This window comes from Zingiber officinale, chromosome 11B (assembly GCF_018446385.1).
Source record: "Zingiber officinale cultivar Zhangliang chromosome 11B, Zo_v1.1, whole genome shotgun sequence".
NCBI lineage: Eukaryota > Viridiplantae > Streptophyta > Magnoliopsida > Zingiberales > Zingiberaceae > Zingiber > Zingiber officinale.
Genome location: NC_056007.1, coordinates 15,593,928 through 15,617,046, shown reverse-complemented (window position 1 = coordinate 15,617,046; position 23,119 = coordinate 15,593,928). Strand labels below are relative to the sequence as shown.

Here is a 23,119-nt window from a genome sequence, read left to right as displayed (position 1 = left end):
AAGCCCTGGGCGGCCACAGTATTGCAAAGAGACCTCTAGCCATCCCATGCCTTCACGGTGTGGCTCTTGGCACATGGGAGACTATCGGTGCGAGCTGGATAAGAGTACCTAGAGAATAGACTTTGCACTTTCTGTAGGCATAATGAGGAGACGATGGATCACATTTTCTTTAGATGCCAGCCAGTTCGACAGCTATGTGGACAAGTCAGAGGTTGGTTACAGATGCGCCCTCAGATGACCACCTACAGGTATGCTGAGGGCATTCAGACGATAGTACCAGGGGACCTCCACCTTGGCCAGGGGCTGCCACCTTGCCATGTCAATGATGGTGCACCGCATATGGATGGCAAGGAACCACAGCACATTTGAGGGGAAGAGATTTGACAACGAGTTCATCTTTAGGACGATATAGATACATGTCTTCAGGACGCTTGGGGTACTAGCGTATCAGGTAGTTGGACATCATTGATCATACATACATGCATAGATTGACCCCAATTGGGGGCATACATTATCGCATTCATGTAGATTAGCGTAGAGAGAGCATGCATTTTGGTACTGTTTGAGTGTAGTTCCTTAGAACACTTAGCGAGGGCATACATTTTGAGGCCATAGTTACTGCACATATAGATAAGATACCGACAGACCCATCAGGGAGTAGTTAGTCTCATGTTGCATCTGCATCAGAGTTGAGGAGTGGTCTCTACCCCCCGGGCCATCTTGGTCAATTTTTGCATTAGTCATTAAGGTCTGTCGGCCACACATATACCTCTGTATCCTATATAGAACTGGGGCGCTACACCAGCTGACATCCTATCAAGCCAAAGTACCATCTCAGTACAGAAAACATTTGAGTACCTGATCAGGAGTCAGTAGCGGTCGAGACTACACATGGAGGACCACGGGCATCGACACTTCATGACACCACCATGGTAACAGATACCTCCTTTCGGATACACCCATCGGTAGATGGCCTGGATATAGAGACCCCCTCTAGTAGCTAGCTAGAGGGATACACTGACAGCGACTAGAGCAGGACGCCGAGGGGACGTTGGACACTTGCAGGAGTGCACGGATGCCATGGATGGAAAGTACAGATGGTGCCACAGTCTGTGTGTGAGATGAGGAGAGCAGCATGTGATGTGCGTAAATATTATGATCATTTATGCATGTTTTAACGTACATTCACTTGCTTTATGCGTATATATTCTTTTCATGATCGTCTCTTTTATCATATACTCATCATAAATACTATTTTGTTCGGAGATCCACTCTTTGTTTGGTTTTGTGTTGACAGAGACAACTTTTGGAGCAAAAACAGCGATTGTTGACGCACTGGAACGAGGCAGAGAACACGGCCGTGCAACCTCGCACGACCGTGTGGCCAAATAGAAGAAGGACAGTGAATGGTCGTGCACCTCTTGCACGGTTATGCGCCCAACTAGAGATAGATCCGTGCATGGTCGTGCAAAACTGCACGGCCGTGCCCCCACGACTGCAACCAAGCAATGTACGACCATGCAATCCTGCACGGCCGTGTCCCAGGAGTAGTACCCCATATCCACATGGTCGTGCCAATTGGCACGGCCGTGCAGCACAACCAGAGACAAAAGAAGGCACAACCGTGCCATACCTGCATGGTTGTGCCGTGTCGCCGCACCCTAGCATATAAAAAGGGTTCTAACCCTTCTCCTCAGGGGGGAAGCGAGCCGTCAGCGGGAGAATTTCCTTGGTGTCGTTCCACGCCGTCCAAGACCTCTATTCAGCGATCCTTCATCACCACATCAACTCCAGAAGCAAAGGATTGGATTCGAAGATCACTCGTCGTCATTGAATAAGCATCCTTTCTCTTTCTCTCTTCTTGTCTGAGGATTGCATGCTTAATCACATTATGTCTTCAGGGTTTTCTCCGGTGTCTATGGAGTAGATTCTTTGTTCTAGGATTAGGGAGTAGTTATGGATTGATTTTGATGTAAGACTCATATTTATGCCTTTATTCATTGGATGATTTCACTTGCTTTGTTTCAACTACTATGCATGAGACTTGTTGCTAGATTTCCATATCGTATTAATTGATTGTGTAGAAATTGCTAACTTCATAGAGAGAGTATCTTAGATTGTATACCCGATGGACCCTAGTGACAGGGGTAACCCGTTCACGGACATCTAAGTTATTTCCTTGAATGGAGAGGCAACTTCTCCACAAGGAAGTAAGAGACCAAACCAAGCCCTTATTCTATCCTTAATGACACCAATTAGAGTTGTGTTCTTGTGATCTACCGAGGTGCCCTAGTGACAGGGTTAACTGTAATAGGATTTCACAGGGATCCTCTCTATTTAGTGCTTAATGATGGTTGCTTTAGCTTCCGACGAATGCATATTGATGGACAATGAATAAAGGATATGACGTGATACATCAATACCACCACAATGAAACCGAACTCCTAAAACTCTTCATAAACCAAGTTAATTACTCTCTATTCACTAGTTCTCATTTCCGCTTCACAATCTCTTTTCTTTAGATAATTTACAACCATCGGTAGTTTAACTAATCCTAAGTGAACCTTTGCTAGTGCTTATAATCAGTCCCCGTGGGATCGATAATATTTATTACTGACGACGAATCCGTGCACTTACGAAATCGTAATAAGTTTTTGCGCCGTTGACGGGGACTGCGTCTATAACATTAACGAAAATCATATTAGATTAGACTAGACTTTGTTTTTTTTTATTTTTGTTTTTCTTTATTTTCTGCATTTTTATTAAACGCCTAAAAAAACTAATATTATTCCAACTCTTTTCTTTACTTTACTTTGCTAAATTTTACACTCGAAATATCCCATATCTTGTTTTTGCATGCGAAGAGCTAATCTTTCAGGACAACTTCTACCTATCGATTCAGAGATTGATAGGACTTTCCTGAGGAGAAGAAACTTACAAAAAACATTTCAAGCCAAAAAAAAATCTTCAGAACTGTTGAACAATTATGTAGCACCTTATGCATGAGGGGTTCGGTCTAGCATCATTCGACCGCCAATCGAAGCTAACAATTTTGAAATCAAGCCTGCAGTAATCCATATGCTCTAGCAGAATCAATTTGGAGGAGGACCGCACGATGATCCAAATCATCACTTAGAGCTTTTCTACGAGATTTATGGTACTATGAAAGTGAACGGGATCCCTCCAGAATCAGTAAGGTTACTTCTTTTTGGATTCTCCCTGAGAGACAGAACCAAGCAGTGGATAAATTCTCTTCCAGCAAACAACATAACGTCTTGGGAGCAGAGTGAGCAGAAATTTCTAGACAAACTCTACCCGCCAAGCAAAACTGCCCACATGAGGAATTTGATCGTAAGCTTCAAATAGATAGAGTCAGAATCATTATTTGAATCCTGGGGGATTCAAAAGTATGCTGAGACAGTGCCCCCATCATGGCCTTGAGAAATGGTTGGTTCTACACACATTCTACAATGGAATCGACTATCACACGAAGGTATCCCTCGATTCTGCAGCAAGAGGAGCATTAATGAACAAGAGCCTTGATGAAGCTGAAAAGATCATAGAGAATGTGGCATAGAACCACTATCAGTGGGCAACCAAAAGATCTGGTGGTTCTTTCTCAGGGAATCCAATAAAGGCATCAGGAAAATTTGACGTAGATGCAGTCACACTCATGTCTGCAAAGCTGGACATTCTGACTAAGAAGCTTGGGGCCATGGGAAACAACATAGTCAATGCAATAGTATGTGTTTGCGAAACTTGCGGAAGTATGGATCACGCTCAAGATACTTGCCCCCTAGGGCCAATACAAGCACAGATAAACTAACTTGAGCAGTGTGATGCGATAGTCAGTTACAACCAAAAGCAAAACAATCCTTACTCCAACACATACAACACTGGATGGAGGAACCACCCAAATTTTTCGTACCAGAATAATCAGGACCAAGGACCAGCAAAACAAAGCTATCAACCTGGGCAACAGAGCTACCCATTTGGACAACAAACTTATCAACAACAACAACCTTCATAACTGTCCAGAATCAAAAGATGCTCGAAGAAGCTCTCTCAGAGCAAAAAGAGATAAAGAATGAGATCAAGCAATTGACTCAAAGACTGAAAAATTCTAAAAAACATCAGAAGATGCAAGACAACCAGATAGCCCAAATAGCCCAGTCTTTTTCAAGAGCACAGGGAACATTTCCAGGAAAGCTCGATATAAACCCGGTGGAACACTACAACAGCATCGAGCTGAGGAGCAGATGAACTTTGGGAGACCCCAAATCACTACTCAGAAAGGACTTAACTCAGAGGAAGAGCCCTTTCCCCTAATGCCCAATCAGATCTAGAACAAGGATAGAGAGGAGATCACCAAGAAAGTTGAAGGAACTCTTCAAATTCCCCCACAGAGTCAGACAATTCCTTTCCCTCAAAAACTGATAACATCCCAAAAGGATGAAGAATTCAAGTGATTCCAGAAGAAGATTAAGGAAATTTACGTAGAAGTACCTCTGATAGATGTATTGCACCAAATGCCGAAGTTCGCAAAATTTTTAAAGGGTATTTTATCTAAGAGGAGGCAGAAGGGCGACTTCAAGACTATAACATTAACAAAAAATTACAGCGCTCTACTTATGACAAATATTCCACCGAAACTTTAGGATCTAAGGAGTTTTTTCATACCTTGTAAAATTGGTTCTGAACTCATACAGAAAGCTTCTACGACTTGGGAGCCAACGTTAGCCTACTTTCGTACTCATTATGTAAGAAGCTAGGACTCTAGAACATTAAACTGACTACTATGACATTGCAATTAGCTGACCATTCATGTAGATACCCAATGAGAATAGTGAAAGGCGTACCAATAGAAGTAGGTGGATGCATCATTCCCACAAATTTCATTATCCTGGATATGGAGGAGGATCCCAAGATACCAATCATCCTTGGGAGACCATTCCTTGCCACCGCTGGAGCCCTCATTGATGTAAAAAGTCACAAGTTACCCTTGGAGATCGGCAAAGCAAGGTTAGAATTTGATTTATCTGATTCTTCTAACTGCGACCCCTCTTCTCAGGAAAATTCTAGCAAGATGAACATACACAAAGTTGAGGAATACAGTTTCCAAGAGAGATCCCCTCCAGCAAGCAATAAGAAGTACATTTGTCCTGCACGAGTGAAACTAAAGGTGTAGACTGGAGCATTAACCATAGGAGGAGAGTCGTGCTTCCATGGATTTAGTTCACACTAACTGAAACGAGGTCGAGCTAAAGACCTAAAACAAGCGCTTCTTGTGAGGTAACCCAAGGATTTTTCATTTTAGTTCATTATTCCGTTTATCTTTTTATTTCTCTAGTAAGTTTAGTCGAGTATTGTTATTTTTTTTTTATTTTTGGGTATCCATTTTCAGGATGTGCATAGCCTCCATGAGCTGGTCGTGAGCGTTTCATGGGCGTGGAGGCGTCAGAGGAGCCAAAATGGCGAGAGGCGAGTCACCATGCGCTTAAGGGAATTGACCGTGTGACCCCACACGACCGTATGAAGCCAACAGGGGGACAAAGGCCATTGGTCGTGCAACCTTGCATGGCCGTGTGGCCTGTGCAAAGAAAATAAGGACACGGGTCGTGCCAATTGGCATGACTGTGCGATCAAGGCAGAGAGGAAGAAGGTGCGGGTCGTGCCAATCGGCACGGCCGTGCGATTTTGGCCGAGGGGAGAAAAGAGGCGGTCGTGCCAATTGACACGATCGTGCAGAAACCTTATCTACCCGGCCGTGTCTATAAGACATGGTCGTGCCCCTACCCGTGTGCGCCGCCACCCCTCTAAAAATCCATAATTCCCATCTCCTTCTCTCCCAAAAGTTTTCTCCTCCCAACTACACCTCATCAAACCCCAATCCCTACCTCTAAAGTTCATCTTTACTTGGATCTACATCGAGATCTAACATTTCTTCAGGTGACAAATCCGGAAAGAGAGAAGCAACTCCCTTATTTTTCTTCCTTCTCCTCCTTTTCCATCCTCAAGATCCATCTCCACCTACAAGAAATTCCTCAAAGTTCACCTTCCCCATCATGTCACAAATCTTGAAGAGACTTCGTCGAGGAGGTGGTGGATCTGGCGAAGGAGATGCATCGGGAGGCGACAAAGGCAAGGGGAAGGCTTCTTCTTCAAAAGGCAAAGGAAAAAGGGTGGCGCGTGACCACGGTAACGAAAATGAGTTTAATATTATTTTTAGAGATCATGAACATAAAGCTAGATATGATATCCTTGTCGCTAGGAGAATTATATGCACTAGATATATGGATCCCACTACTTTGGATATGCTAGGAATTAGGGATGACATAGATTGGATGATTAGTTCCTTAGACTAGAATGATATTATGTACGCTCATTCACCGACTCACCCCCGCCATTGTATTGATTTCATCGGGACGATGAAAAGTCTAAGTCTAGGGGGGTGTCTGCACAACCTGAGTCAAGTCGAGTTTTTCTTAGTCTGCTTTGTATTAGTCTGCTTTGTATTCGCATTTTATTAGTTTCATATTTCTATTTTCATCTCATTTGCACTTTCCTACTTGTGAAAAAAATATATAAAAAAAATAGTTTTGAGGCATATTTGAGAACATCAAACCTTCTACTTTTTCTGCTAACTTGTTCGATAGCAAAATGTCTAGCATTTTCTTAGTTCATGTGTTGTCAAGATAGTGTTAGTATGTTTGGTGTATCTCCTTTCTCTATCTTTAGTAGCATAAAATAAGCTAAGTATTGTATGGAGTTTGGTATAAGTCTTGGCCTAATCTTAAGGATCTTATTTTCACTACACTTAAGTACTTAAGCTTGAATAGTAGAAATATTTTTGAAATAGTTATGATTCATCCAAATTGTTTAGTACTTTTGTTCCCATGGTAATTTCTTATTTACATTTTGGTTACTGGATGACCTTGGATCATGGAAGCTCATTCAGAAAAATCTAAATCCCAACATATGCATCTCGCATTTGTGATTAGTGCTACACCTCTTTAGCACCAAAAAAGAATTGAATAAGGGATAAAAAATAGTTGTCGTGAGCGGAAACTAACAATTCACCCCTTTGAGACTAAGTTAGGTTACTGGGGAAATGAATATTATGTTTCTCTTTATTCCGAGTGGTATCCTTTGAGACCTTGTGTAACTTAATGAAAACGAACCAAGTGTGTGGCAGGTAAGTGCCTATCACCGGGAACATTAGTAACTCAATTATATGACGACTTAACTAAGATAGAGAATTGAAACTTGAAGAGTTTGAGTTACTTATTGCACCGAGCACAAAGAACTTATGTTTAGGTCATACTTAGGTTACTCCACAATCGTTCTTATCAATGAAACTAGTTGATAGAGTTAGGAGAATGCACTAGGGATTATGAAACACTGCAGGAACTCATGAACATAGTTTGCAGCATTTTGCTTGAGGACAAGCAAAAGTTCAAATCTGGGGTGTGATGTGTGTAAATATTATGATCATTTATGCATGTTTTAACGCACATTCACTTGCTTTATGTGTATATATTCTTTTCATGATCATCCCTTTTATCATATACTCATCATAAATACTCTTTTGTTCGGAGATCCGCTCTTTGTTTGATTTTGTGTTGATAGAGATAACTTTCAGAGCAAAAACAACGATTGTTGATGCACTGGAATGAGGCAAAGAACACGGCCGTGCAACCTCACACGACCGTGTGGCCAAACAGAAGAAGGACAGTGAACGGTCGTGCACCTCTTGCACGACCATGTGCCCAACCAGAGATAGATCCGTGCATGGCCGTGCAAACCTGCACGGCCGTGCCCCCACGACTGCAACCAAGCAATGCACGACAGTGCAATCCTGCACGACCGTGTCCCAGGAGCAGTACCCCAGATCCACACGGTCATGCCAATTGGCACGGCCGTGCAGCACAGCCAGAGACAAAAGAACGCACGACCGTGCCATACCTGCATGGTCGTGCCGTGCCACCGCGCCCTAGCATATATAAAGGGTTCTGACCCTTCTCCTCAAGGGGGAAGCGAGTTGTTAGCGGGAGAATTTCCTTGGTGTCATTCCACACCATCCAAGACCTCTATCCAGCGATCCTTCATCACCACATCAACTTCAGAAGCAAAGGATTGGATCCGAAGATCACTCATCATCCTTGGATAAGCATCCTTTCTCTTTCTCTCGTCTTGTTTGAGGATTGTATTCTTAATCACATTATGTCTTCAGTTTTTTCTCCGACGTCTATAGAGTAGATTCTTTGTTCTAGGATTAGAGAGTAGTTGTGGATTGGTTTTGATGTAAGACTTGTATTTATGCCTTTATTTATTGGATGATTTCGCTTGATTTGTTTCAACTACTATGCATGAGACTTGTTGCTAGATTTCCATATCTTATTAATTGATTGTGTAGAAATTGCTAACCTTATAGAGATAGTATCTTAGATCATATACTCGAGGGGCCCTAGTGACAGGGGTAACCTGTAACACCCCTAGAAAGCCTAGAAGGGTAATGGGAGTACGAATGAAAAGAGGATGTAAATACTCTATGTTAAATATTAAGATGGATTTAAATGATTAAAACTTTATGAAAGAAAAATAAAGTTGAGAATATAATCATCTAAGCATGATTTAAAATGTATGGAATTAATGTGGACAAAAGAAAGAAATAAGAGATAATATGTACATGTATGAAATATTTATGCATAATGCATAATATATATGAATTATTATGTGTAAAAGAAAATAAAATGTTAGAAGAGAGATTGAACCTTGGATCTCTTGTATGGAACATGTATAGAATACCAAAGGGGATAGGAGAATTATTGATAAGGAGAGAAAGGATTAAGTAGTTAAGAATAAGAAAGGATTCTTTTTACTTAAAAGAAAAAGGAAGTAAAAAGAAATAAAAATATACATAACCAAGTTTTGAACCTTGGTTCTCTTATGGATGCATGCATGTATTAACCAAGTGGGATAAGAGAGGATATTGTAAGAGGAGAGATAGAAAATTTTATTAAAGGAGAGAAAAGAGAGAGATTAAGAGAGAACTCACAAGGCATATCTCTAGAATATTCCTATCATAAAGGAGAGGAATAAATGGGGAGGATGAATCAAGTCAAATTTCCTCCCCACATTTTAGTATAAATAGGCATGGAGGGGTGACTTCAAATTCATCCTCCACTCCTCTCCCTCTCCTCCTCCCTCTTGTGCCGAGACCCCCTCTCCCTCTCCTCTTCTTCTTGTTGCCAAGCAACACAAGAGGAAGGAAGCTCCTCTTCCTCCTCACTCCCTCCCTCTTCTTTCTTCCTTGTTGTTGCCGAGCAACACAAGAGGAAGAAGCTTCTTCTTCCTCCCCTCTCCACCAAAAGACCTAGCCACTCTTTTCCCTCCATTGGTGCCGAACCTAGCAAGCAAGAAGAAAGGTCCAAGCAAGTTCTCAATTCTAGGAAACTTAAGCGAAGAAGGTAAGCTTCCCCTCACCTGTGGTACAAGGCTTTTTACATGTTTTTATGATTTTATGAGGATTTTAAAACCTAGAAACAAGTATGAGAAAATTCGGTTAAGAAGAGCTTTCGAAATCTAGTGATGTTTAACTAGTTTTCACTAAATGATAGATTTTCTATGCCATGGAAAAGGATTCTTCTTCATGTTTTTATACCTATATGATGCTTGATAAGAGGATCATTCAACCCTAGAATTTCGGCCAAAAATATTTTTAAGAGGCTAGAGAAATTCATTGTTTTACTCAACTAGTACAAGGTTCTTCCTATGAAATGTTAGGGACCATGTAATTAGTTTTCTTGCTTAGAAGATGTTTGAACTAAAAGGAAACCCACCCATATGTTTCGGCCAAGAAGGGGTTTAGGGTTAGGAATACCCTTAAATTTAAATAAACATGCTCATGAGGTAGGATACAAAGATGTTAAAAGATTTGTATGTTTCGGCCAAGTTGTTCATGAACTAAATTTATATGTTTGTTTCTTAGTAAATTTTACCATGAAACTCACTTAGGTTTTCATGCTTTAGACTACTTAAAAACCTAGCTAAAGAATGGTAGGTTTCGGCCATGTGAAGGAAATAAAAGGAAAAAAGGGAAGAAAGAAACCTAGGAAATGTTATGCAATGAAATTTATGTTATGCCATGATATGTGATAGCATATGAAAGGCTATACATAATGAGAAGAATGAAATTTATGTAAATGCCATGATATGTGATAGCATATGAAATGCTATACATAATAAGAAGAATGAAATTTATGTAAATGCCATGATATGTGATAGCATATGAAATGCTATACATAATGAGAAGAATGAAATGTACGTAAATGCCATGATATGTGATAGCATATGAAATGCTATACATAATGAGAAGAATGAAATTATGTGAATGCCATGATATGTGATAGCATATGAAATGCTATACATAATGAGAAGAATGAAAAATGAAATGCATGAAAGATTGTTAAGGATATGATATGATAGTTATGCATGATAAATTACTTTGTATGGTTTGTACCAAGGGTGGGCTCCGTAAACGCCCCGGGGTCGATGGAATAAGACTCGGGCCTCGTCAGTAATGGGCTTCTGATGCCCTAGGTCGATGGAGTAAGACTCGGGCCTAGTATGTATGTATGGTAGGGTTCAAGACTTGCTACCTTGGACCTACGTATGATGTATGTGGTACAAACCGGGATCCCCAATGATGATGATATTAATTTCAAGTATTTACAAGTATAAGTTTTCAAATTCATGATGCATTGCCTGCATATGTGCTTGAATTAGCTAATGATTTGATATGATGCCATGATGATATGAATATGATACCTTTGTATGTTGTATGCTTATGATATTACGCATGATGTTAATATACGATGATTTTCGGTTTTAGTGAGTAGGAAAGGAACTTACTGAGCCATGAGTGCTCACAGCTTACTTTCCTGGTACCGCAGATAAAAGAACTGGATGAACTTGAGGAGCAACAGGAGGAGCGGATAATGATGTATGTGGTGGTGGCTCGGCAAAGAACGATTCGGACAGATTAATATGATTAGTTATAGAATCAATATATGCATATTTAATCTATGATATCATGCTTATTTAAATAAAATGAATGGTTTAAATTTTTTATTCTTCCGCTGTTATAGTAAAACATGTACGTAAGTAGTATAAGAACGTAGTGCCGCCTTTGGGTTGGGTAAGAAGGGCGGGCGTTACATTACCCGTTCACGGACATCTAGGGTATTTCCTTAAAAGGAGAGGAAACTTCTCCACAAGGAAGTAAGAGACCAAACCAAGCCCTTATTTCTATCCTTAATGACACCAATTAGAGTTGCGTCTTGTGATCTACCGAGGCGCCCTAGTGACAGGGGTTACCCGTAATAGGATTTCACTGGGATTCTCTCTATTTAATGCTTAAGGATGGTTGCTTTAGCTTCCGGCGAATGCATGTTGATGGACAATGAGTAAAGGATAGAACGTGATACATCAATACCACCACAATGAAACCGAACTCCTATAACTCTTCATAAACCAAGTTAATTACTCTCTATTTACTAGTTCTCGTTTTTGCTTCCCAATCTCTTTTCTTTAGATAATTTACAACCATCGATAGTTTAGCTAATCCTAAGTGAATCATTGCTAGTGCTTATAACCAGTCCTCGTGTGATCGATAATCTTTATTACTGACGATAAATTCGTGCACTTGCGGAATCATAACAGCATGGTGACACCACAGTGGATGGAGTTATGCAGTAGAGCGAGAGGACTGCATGTGGGTTACCTTATGGGACGAGGGAGATGTATGTGAGGAGAGACCATAGCGGGTGGAGTCATGTAGTAGAGCATGAGGATTGTATTTGAGAGAGTATGTATGGGATGAGAGTGATGTACAGGTGCATAGACCCACCTTATAAAGGTATATCTAGTCCACAGCAAACGACTAGCAGTAAAGACATGTCAAATCCATTTATTGCTGGGATTTGCCAAAAAGCCCAAGAGGGTGAATAGGTCCACCATAAAGGCCTATCTAGTCCGCAGCAAACGACTCGCGGTAAGGACAACATCAAATCCGTTTATGGCTGGAGCTTTGCCAAAAAGCCCAAGAGGGTGCATAGGTCCACCATAAAGACCTATTTAGCCTGCAGCAAATGGCTCACGGTAAAGGCGCATCAAATTCGTTGATAGCTGGTCACTTGCTAAAAGTGACTTCATGGGGCCTTAACCCATGACACAAGAGATGGATTGAGATGGATTGGAGTCACTGGAGACTTGCGGACACATGGGAGACTTGAGAGACATGGAGGAGGTGCGGGGCACAGGATTATAATCAACACAGGACATGGATGATGTGGACACACGAGCAGTTGGACAGAGATACCAGACAATGTTGGATGATACCTCAACTTTAGTATTTGGTACTGAGGACGAGCTTGCAGCCAGCATGTGTAAAGGCGACATGGATAGATGGTACATGAGTGAGCACATGTACATGTACATGACCATGGTTCCCCTTCCAGATCTGATACTTTGTCAGACATGACATAAGGGGTTCCAGGATCACTTTTGTATGTTTCTACATTTTGATGATATATATTTACTTTTTTGTCAAACAAAAAAACTTCTATTGAATTTGTCATCTGTCTCCACTTGAATGTTTGGTTGTCCAATAACTTTTGTTTTCTCCAAGTGTGTGTCATAAACTAAGGACAACGGAAATCTGTCCAGGCCAACGTCTGGATGAGCTATAGTGAGGTGAGGATAACTTAGAGAAGGACAATAATTTCTAGAAATCATTCGGTTTTAAACCCATTCAAACTTTACGGTTGGACGAGATATAACAAATGATGCTTTTAGTTTAATGAGGCAAAACTTGAGATCATTCAAGCTTAAATACGTTCGGGTCCTAATGAGGTGAGGATTAAGGAAGGGTAACAAGTTTTAGAAATCATTCAACCTTAAACCCATCTGAGATTAACTCCGCTAGGAGTTAAAACAAGTCTGGAATGAATCCGGTCGATGTTCGATTATTGTCTCTTTGGATAAGTCATAAAAACTAGATCAAGTTTAGGATCAATCAGGCTCCCCTAAGGGCTTACATAAAAATGAAAGGTTGCCTAGGTAAATCCGCCAGTGTTTCAAGCTAAGTATCTATCACACTAGTTACAAACACACGCTTCCTATTGGTAACACGTGTGCACTCATATTATGATCGGTGTACACCTTCCAACATACCCATCGTTGCATCTTACTATCCTACGGTCTGAAATCTAGCCTGCCTTTTTATTGTTATGATTCTATGGCTCTACCCAAAAAGATTCAAAAAGTGATCCTTAAGGGATTTCATTAGAAATTCTCAAGAGCCTTAGCGCATTCGCTTCTCCTTCTTCGTTTCTTCCACACTCTTCGTCTTCTTTCTTTTCATCTTCTTACTCTTCATTTTGTTCGCTTTCCCTTTTAAAATGGCAGATGACAATGAGTGGTATACATTGTGTTCCTCAAATCTTCATGTTGTAAATGTTGATGACCTCCATTTCAACTACGAGATACTCACCTATGTAGTCATGCCCACGACCAAGATCGTCCCCACCTTCCTCCCAAAGAAAGTGTTGTTGTTTTTAAGGAGCAAGTTGTAGTGGTGCTTCTCTTCCCTGTTCACCCTTTCTTTGTTGTTGTTAGCCAATACTTCAGTATTCCACTTCAACAACTCATCCCAAATTCCATTCTCATCCTAAGCAATGCCACCGTTGCTTTCCGTTTACTTAGTGTCCCTTAGGATGCAAATGGAATTTGGGATGAGTTTTACCCTCAATAAGTGACAGATGATTTATTTCGCTTAGAGCGAAAGCGAAATATTCCATCATTACTTTTACCCTCAACAAGTGATAGATGACTTATTTCGCTTTCGCGCCCACCCTAATGAGACTTTATTTGATAGGATTCAACCTCAGGGTGAGTGGAGAAATAAATACTTCTTCATTATGTTGGGTATCCTAATACGAGTGTATGCTAGAACACGTTTCATAAACATACGCAGTAAAAAATAAAAATAATAATAATTTCTCATTATTACATTACACACACCACACGTATACAAGGACACAACATGCCAGATATGATCGCATAATTAAAATTTTATGGAAAATAAATTTATTCTAGGTATACCTGATGGATGATGCGTAGAAGATTCCATTGGATGATCCGAAGTGGGAAGGAGATCGACCAAGCGATGCACAAGCCTCAGCTCTACTTGTATCCATGCTTAGCTATCTTCGAGATGCCTTCTATAAGTCTGAGTTCCATCCTCGTGAAAGGTACTAGCCTTGCATGCGAAGACAGAGCGATTCGAGAGAATGATCATGACACAATTCGTGTCCGACGGCCAAAGTAACACGATGACACGAAACATGATGAACGACAACAACAATTGTTGCTAAAGGAGATTGGAAAAACTTGTTGCCGACAGGTGACAACAAATTTGGTTGCAGCACTGTTTCGATAGCAACCATTACTGAACAGAACAGTCCTTGGGTGGCCAGAACCATTTCTGGATAGCCGACACAGCAGGTTGGTGGGGTAGAATAAGGATGGCTGGAATAGAAACCTTGGCTGGCAGCGCTAGGATAAACAACCATGGGTTGGTTGGCGGCGAGAGCAGTAGTTGTCGGAGGTGAAGTTTCTGTCCATTGTAGTTGTCGGCGGTGGAGCTTCTATCCAAAGCATCTCCTAGCCATCTCCTTTGCTTGGAAGAGGAGAGGGACAACTTCCTCTTGGCACCAGAGCAAGGGCTTTCCGATGGCAACAAGCTCCTCTGCGGAACAGTGATGGCGTCGATTGCTCCAATGGGCGGGCACGGTACAGGGACATCTCATCAACTTGTGGTCAGTAGGAGTAGGTGCTGGATGGTGGCGCCGAGACTTCTAGTGGGCTGGCCTCCTCTTCATGGACGTGTGTGTGTATATATATATATCATATTGGGTTGGGATCAAATCCAAACCCATTTTCACTAACTCGTAATCTATACCATTAGCCTTAAGTTTGGTTCAGAACCAAACCATATTAGTTCAATAACTAAACCTCTCTTAATTAAAGAACCAAACCAATTTAGTTCATTAATTTAAACTAAAGAGTGTCCAACTCGTCTTCAAAAGACATGACTCATCCGTGCTTCCGTTGCACCATTCTGATTTAATATTTGCCTTTATCTGGTCCAACCAGACTTATCTCTTTGAATTTGAGAATCCAATTCTCAAACTCGTTTTATATCTCTTAGATAAACTCGTAGTACGTGTGACCTTATAGGTTCCTAATTATGTTAGTCGTCCATAATTAATCATCAATTATGGAATAATCATGAGTGACACCTAGCAGTATATCATGATTCTCAATTAATCAAAAAATCATAGGTTGATCTTGGAACCACTTCCAAATCTTTTAGCAGTTATAGTAAGTCATGCCTCGTTCCTTTTACTAGTCTTATACCCATTGTAGGATTGAAAAGAATTTAGATATCTCCACAATGGTATGATATTGTCCACTTTGGGCTTAAGCCCTCATAGTTTTTGCTCTTGGGCTCTACCCAAAAGGCCTCATACCAATGAAGATATCTTTTTCTTATAAACTCGTGATCTTTCCCATGTGTTTTCAATGTGGGATTATGTTTGAAACCTTGCAACCTCAACAATCTCCCCTCAAACAAAGGACCACAGGGTCCACCTCAAGCATCGGGTCACTCTTGACCTGCTCAGGGCCTCCCCTTAAGCATCAGGTCACTCTTGACTTGCTCAAGGCCTTCCCACAAGTATCAGGTCCTCCCCTACTTTGTTCAAGGTTTCACCCACATGGTTCGATCTTGGATCATGGCTCTGGCTTGTGCTTCTTCAGACGGTTAGTCCGGTGAAGAGCGACCTCGCTTTGATACCAATTGTAGGACGGTTAAACCCATGATCTTTCCCATGTATTTTCAATGTAGGACTATGCTTGTAACCTTGCAACCCCAACACCCACTTGGTTCAGGACATGGTTTATATGTTATTCCCCACTAGGCTAACTACGTCACACCTAGCCCAAGTAATACTTTCTCATCCTGTGAATTCAAATTACTCTGACGTGTGTCTAAGAGTCTCATATTCTTAACATGTAATGCTTTGGCCAAAGACTTTGAGTAATAATTCTAACCAGTGGTAATAGGGTATACGTCTCCTCACAATGAACGATGAATCCTCTGTGGGTTATCCAAACACCTTCAGACACTTCAATTTTTACCCAATCATCCCGGGTCCACACCTTAATGAGATGCTTGCTTAAGATGTCAAAGTATAAGTTTTCATGACCAAGATGACTTGTATATCTCAAGTCGAAAGAAACTTGCACTTGAGCTACAATAAAATCTTCATAAACATATCTATATATATGTAGAGAACCATATGAAGTCTTACAGTAGGTCACTCTAATGAACTAATTACCATAACTAGCATCCACGTTTAACTCTCGACATTCCAATGTCTCTAACTAGTGAGAAACTGTTGCTTGATTAGACCAAGGAGTATAGCCCGTGTTAGTCTATTAAAATCGATGATGTCCAAACTCATCAATTCATCAATTAGGGAATATTTCAATCACTACAACAAAACCCCTTATAGACATCGGTGGAACAACAACTATTTTAAGCAAAAACCGATGTCTTTGAGTATTTTACACCGGTTTTTCCAAAAACCAGTGTCTATGAGCGCAGATTTTCGCTCATAGACATCGATTTTTTAGGCGATGTCTATGAGCACCTTTTTTTCGTTAATAGACATCGATTTTAACAGGGGTTTTTAAAACCCGGTGTTAATGAACCAAAATAAAATATTTTAATTTTCCCACCAGCCAAAATTTGCAACACTGTGAAATTCCCTCCAAACCTAAACCTATATCGCGCCCCTTCCTCCGACCATCTCTCTCAGCCTAAACCTAAACCTAAACCTCCGACCATCTCTCTCAACCTCATCTCCCTCTTCCCCTTCCTAGATCGACGCCCCTTCCTCGCCCGATCAGGATCAAGACACGACACCCTTGCTTCTTTGTCCAACCACACCGTATCTCCTCCAACTCCTCCCTTTGAGTGAGAAGAGGAGGCCTTCTTCGCATTCTGGTAGTTTTTCCTTCATCCATCTCCAGTCTATCATTCACTGTCACCGTTGGAGTCCTTCTTCACATTCTGATAATTTTTTCTTTATCCATCGTCGCTACTGAAGTTCTTCCTCATCTTCAATAGTTTAGCAGGTGGGTTAAGTCAAAATGGGTCGGCGCCACAATTATCAAGGCTGTAGATAATACGCTACCTTCGTCCTCGAGCGTTCGATGAACTTGCCTACCACAAGAAGCAGGAGCCTTGTATCTCTCTCTCTCCTAATTCATCAGAGTAAAAGAACAAGAAAAAGGGGAAATATTTAAAGACAATGCAGTCTTTATAGTAGAAGGTGTTGGAGTGGAGAGAAGTGGCAGTGAGCGACGCCTCGCCATCGACGAGACCAACCTCTTCGAAACCCTAGGTGGAATCCAACCCTTCATCGGTCTCTCAACCAATTTCTACAACAGGTGAGCCGATCTACCTACCTCTTCCTCCGTGGCCCTCTTCGTCCGTTGTAGATGCTCAATTGATTATGACCATCTCTGATTTTGTTAACACAGATGGTTGGTAGGGTTTTCACTGATGAAGAAGAGTGGGGTTCCGATCTATCTTTTCAAATTCGAAGAAGGAGGACGTGATTTGGAACCAGTACGAGTTCTTCGTTCAGAGGATGGGAGGCCCTAATCTGTATTCCCAGAGGAAAGGTGAAGGGAACTTGTTCTTTTGATGTCTGATAGCTTCTTTCTGACACTTGCACTATTTGTTTCACCTTTTAAAGCAGCAAAATCATTTGGCATCTGCCAAATTTATCATTTTATATTTGTTTTATATGACCAGAATCTTACACAAATTGATTATTGTGATGATATTCATATCATTGTAATTTTATATGACCTCTTAAAGATTCTATTCTCTTTTGTAATCACCTTGTGTTCAGGATTTGTTCATTGAGCTTTTAGGAGAATTGTGGTTAGGAAGTACAAGAATGGTTGGTGTCCTACTTTGATGCATACTGAGATATTGTTATGCCGATCATATCTCTGGTGTTTCAGTTATGTGATTATATCAAAAATAGTCACATAACTGAAAAACCTGAGTTCGTGCATTTGAATTTATTATGAATAATTAATTTTAGTTTGTGGATATGCTACTATATTTAGACCAATATTATGGAGTTTGATGTAACAAAAGGCATGTTTTATTCATTTGGTAAGGAAATCATAAGAACAATTTAGTCTCTGGACTCAGTTGATACAGAAGAAAAAACCTAAAAAATATACAAGAAATTGATACATCCATCTCTCTCTATAGATTCGAGTTCTAAGTTTGCTTATGTAATGAAGGGAAACCTTTGGCTGAATTGTTGCAACACGGTTTCGTTTGAATCAATCATTATTGCAGGTCATCCAGCTCTGATCGGACGACATGCACCATTCCCTGTTACTCACCAAGCTGCTGAGAGGTGGTTGCACCACATGCAACAAGCACTCGATAGCACCGCGAGCATCGATCCTAATTCAAAAGTCAAAATGATGAATTTTTTCAGGCACATATCAACCCACACCGTGTCTTCCTTTGTTGATGATATGAATACTATTATTATTTTTATTATTTAGGCTGGCTTTCAGGCCCACTTCTTACTTTCTCGTGGGTGGGAATGAGATGACAAGGCAAAGGCAACAAGTTCTCAATGTAAGCATGCAACAAATGGACCATCAACATCTACCTGAGATTCAACTTGCTTGTCAATTGACACAGTTACTTGATATCATAATTCCCTTTTGTGTTTGGCATGGAGCGCACAGTCCACGTTAACTGCGATGACATAATTCCCTTTTGTGAATTGAAGCCAATCACAGACACTTTCATAGTTGTGTATATGTGGTAAGCTTTCGATTGAATTTGACTTTATTTATGTGTTTCATTAATTTAGATTTCATCATTTTTTGGGGATATTTTCCAATTGTAGGCATCTATATAGAAAGATGCAGGAAAAGATGTTGCTGCAGGATTTCAGATTGGTGATCCAGTGCCTATGGAGTATATATGTACCATCAAGAAATCAGAATAGAGATTTCATCCAAGAACAGTTGAATAAAAGGGCTTGTTACTTAAGCAGTAGGCTAATTGGTACCTCAACTAGTCAATTGGTTGTCGTGCCATGCAATGTTGGGTGAGTAAGAATAACATTATATATCACTCTCACTTGCATATTTTGAGAACTTGCAAGATGCATATATACACTAATTATATTTCTTTGTGTAGTTTTCACTAGATTTTGACTATCATCAATGTTGAGAAGGAGATTATTTTTTTGTTGGATCCTCTTAGTCACCGCATTCGTGATCAAGATTGGAAATATGTTGTCAACATGTAAGTTTTTTGGCTTCTTTTCTTACCTTTGTTGAAACATGTATGTATTTTGATGTGGCAATACAATTCCCACGGGTTATATGCATGAAGGGCCTTGAAAATGTATAATGCGGAGGCGGGAAGGAAAGAGAAAAAACTACCAACATGGGTAGTTGTCAAGGTATATCCTTTTGATTAGCAACTGTTTCACTATCCTTGAAGGAGTTATTCTAATATTTCTTTTCTAACATAGGCTCCTCAATAACCGGATGCAGAGCAATGTGGTTTTTATATCATGCGATATATGAAAGATATAATTGAAAATTTTGGAGTTGACCACAAGGATTCACTTCCAGCAATGGGAATAATACAAACTCATATTTGATTTGATTGATTATGAACTTATCTTAGCTTTTCCCTCATTATATCAGATCTTGCTGCTGCTGATCTTTCATTTGATTTCCTCTAGTTCTACAAAGTTTATGTCTGGTTGAAAGAACAGTCTTGAATTTGTCGAGTTTGTTCTTAGAAATGATTTCATAAGCCTAGCTCGAATAGGATAAAGTTTGAAATTGATGAAGTGCAGTTCGAGTGGGTTGAATGCATGCTAGATTACATTTGAGTAGGAAAGGTATTTGATTTTTGAAAACCTTGGATGATGCATGCATTTGCATGGAATGTAAATTGCGTATATTGTCCCATGTCAATTTCTTTCTGATGGTGATATTCTAGGACTTTTGCAGCATGTATAATTCTTCTGTTTTTGTTCTTTGCTGTAGTTAAGTAGACCAAATGATACTTTTGTTTGACAGATTAGAACAGTGGATGTTTTAACTCAGAAAACTAGGCATTTGAAGGTGAAAAGCGGTGAGATTAGGGAAATGAAAGGCGCAAGAAGAATAGAGCAGTATAGCAAGTTGAACATATTCTGATTCTTATAATTTAATGTAGCCTCAGCTTGATTTTTGACTCACGATGTTCTACCTTGATGTGTTGTTAAAAGAATGTTTTACCTTGATTCTGATATCTATTAGCTTTTGATGTAAAAAGAATGTTTGTGTATTTTATGATTACTGTTGTAAGAAGAATATTTATATAATTTGTGAATATTTGTGTATTTTATGGATACTGTTGAATGAAGAATATTTGTGTAATTTGTGAATATTTGTGTATTTTTTTTGTTACTGTCGGTTTATCACTGTTTCAGAAATTAAATTTGTGTTGTTAAAAAATACTGATATTACATCGGTTTTCTACTGCTGCAAAATCGGTGTCATTAACTAATATTACATCAATCGTATACCGCTGCCAAAACTGGTGTTATTAACATATAATATTACATCGGTTTTACACCATTGATGAAACGGTGTCGTTAAGTGATACTACACCGGTTAATAACCGATTCGAACACCGGTGTCGTTAAGTGATACTACACCGGTTTTAACCCAATGTCTAAAATGACAGACCTTTTACATCGCCATCATAGACATCGGTCGAAAATGTAATAGACACTGGTGGAAAACCGATGTCTATGAGGGTTTTTGTTGTAGTGAATATATTCATAATTGTTCATGTAGAGATACTCACAAGTTGTGATCCAATCATAAATTCTCTCGTGTTATGAATCGTATCACGGGCATTCAGTACGTGAGTTTAAGATCCAATCATACACATAAAGAATGTGCATCCAAATAGTGAATCCATATTTATCAAATAAATAGTAAAAACTATAAGACAATCTCACACTCCCACTTGACCTAATGCCAAAACCATGGTGACTAACACCATAGGTCTCTACATGACTCTCAAACTCATTTTGAGATAGAGGTTTCATGAAAGACTCCACTAGGTTCCTTTCGGTGGAAACTTCTCTCAATTTATATTTCATTCCTACTCATGATCTCTTGATCATATGATAGCGACGAAACACATTCTTAGATCGTTCCTTGCTTGGGACCTTTCCAATTTATTGTGCTTACATTTTAAGGTGAACACATGTCCATACTTAGACTTGGAATCATCCTTGTCCATTTGGAAACTAGTATCAGTATACCTATGTATCATCATATCATCTCTTCCATATACCAAGACTAAATTCTTAGTTTTCAAGGATTGTCTTGACAGCCATCCAATGATCCATGCCTGGGTCCGATTGATATCTGCTAGTAACATTCAGAGCATATGATATATCGGACCTCGTACATAACATAACATACATTATTGATCATATAGCTTACGCCAATGAATCTAACTTATGTGAATCCTCTTGTCTTATGTTCTTAGGCACGTAGACTCCGAAAGGTGAATCTCAACTTTTTTTGGATTCCAACATGCTACACCGCTTTAGCACTCAGTCTATATATGTAGACTGCGAAAGACTAAGCAACATGTTTGATCTATCTCTATAGATTTATATCTAAAGGATATAGGTTGCTTATCTCATGCCTTTCATGGAGAATGTCTTGGATAACTAAACTTTAACTGACTGTATAATTGTCACATTGTTTCATATAAGTAATATGTCAACAACATATAACACTAGGAACATGATTATACTCCCACTAACCTTTATATACACTCAAGGTTCATATGGATTTTTGTGAGAAATCAAACTCTCATCCATGTCAATTTTTCATCTTAAAAACTCACTTGCCCCTAATAGGTACTATACATTAGGATGGATGCATCAAGTTCCAAACTTGGTTATACATGGAATCCATTTTTCGATTTCATGGTCCTCAACCACGAGTCCCTTTCTGAACTTTTCAGAACTTCTTTATAACTAGTAGGATCCTCATCCATAATGAGTGACAGGCCTCTCGATTCACTTATGAGAAATCCATATTTCTCGGGAATTAGACGTGCCCCACTATATCTATGAAGTGGTGGTGTATTAACAGGTTTAGTTGTTACCTCATCCCAATGAGTAATTAGCTATGGGTCTTATTTAGGTGTCTCTTTTGTGTCTATTGGAGTCACTTTAACTGCTCTTAGTTAAACCTCACTCCCATTTGTTTTCTTGCAAGAGAAATCCTTTCTCTAGAAATACAATATGCCTTGAAATAAACATCCTTTTGTTTCAAGGGATCTTAGAATTGGTACCCCGTAGTTTTCTTAGAGTAACCAATTAATAAACATTATCAGACTTAGCATCTAGCTTCTCTGATATAGTTCTCTTCTCATAAGAAGGGCAACCTCATATCTTCAAATAAGATAACTGAGAGTTTAACTAGTCCATATCTCAAATGGATTAGTCAAGACTGCCTTAATTGTGAGTTTGTTTAGCAAGTAAATAATTGTCACAAGTATGTAACCCCAAAAGGCTTTGGGAGACTTGCATGATTTACTATCGACCTAACCATGTCCAACAAGGTTTGGTTTTGCCTTTAAATATACTGTCACATGTGGTATATAAAGTGGAGTCTATTGAGACAATATTTTATTATCTCTTAGATAATCTTGAAACTCTTGGCTTAAGTACTTATCATCTTGATCGGATCAAAGTATCTTAATACTTTTGCCAAGTTATTTCTATACTTCATTTTTGAACCCTTCTTAACTTTTCACAAGCATCAAACTTGTATTTCATTAAATATATATATCCTAATCGTGAGTAATCATCAATGAAGGTCATGAAGTAGTTATAACTTC

At 39.7% G+C, this 23,119-nt stretch overlaps 1 pseudogene; it reads left to right on the top strand.

Annotated features, from left to right (window-relative positions):
• The first annotated feature begins 17,444 nt into the window (after positions 1-17,444).
• On the top strand, positions 17,445-18,846 carry LOC122033801 (annotated as a pseudogene).
• Positions 18,847-23,119: the final 4,273 nt, after the last annotated feature.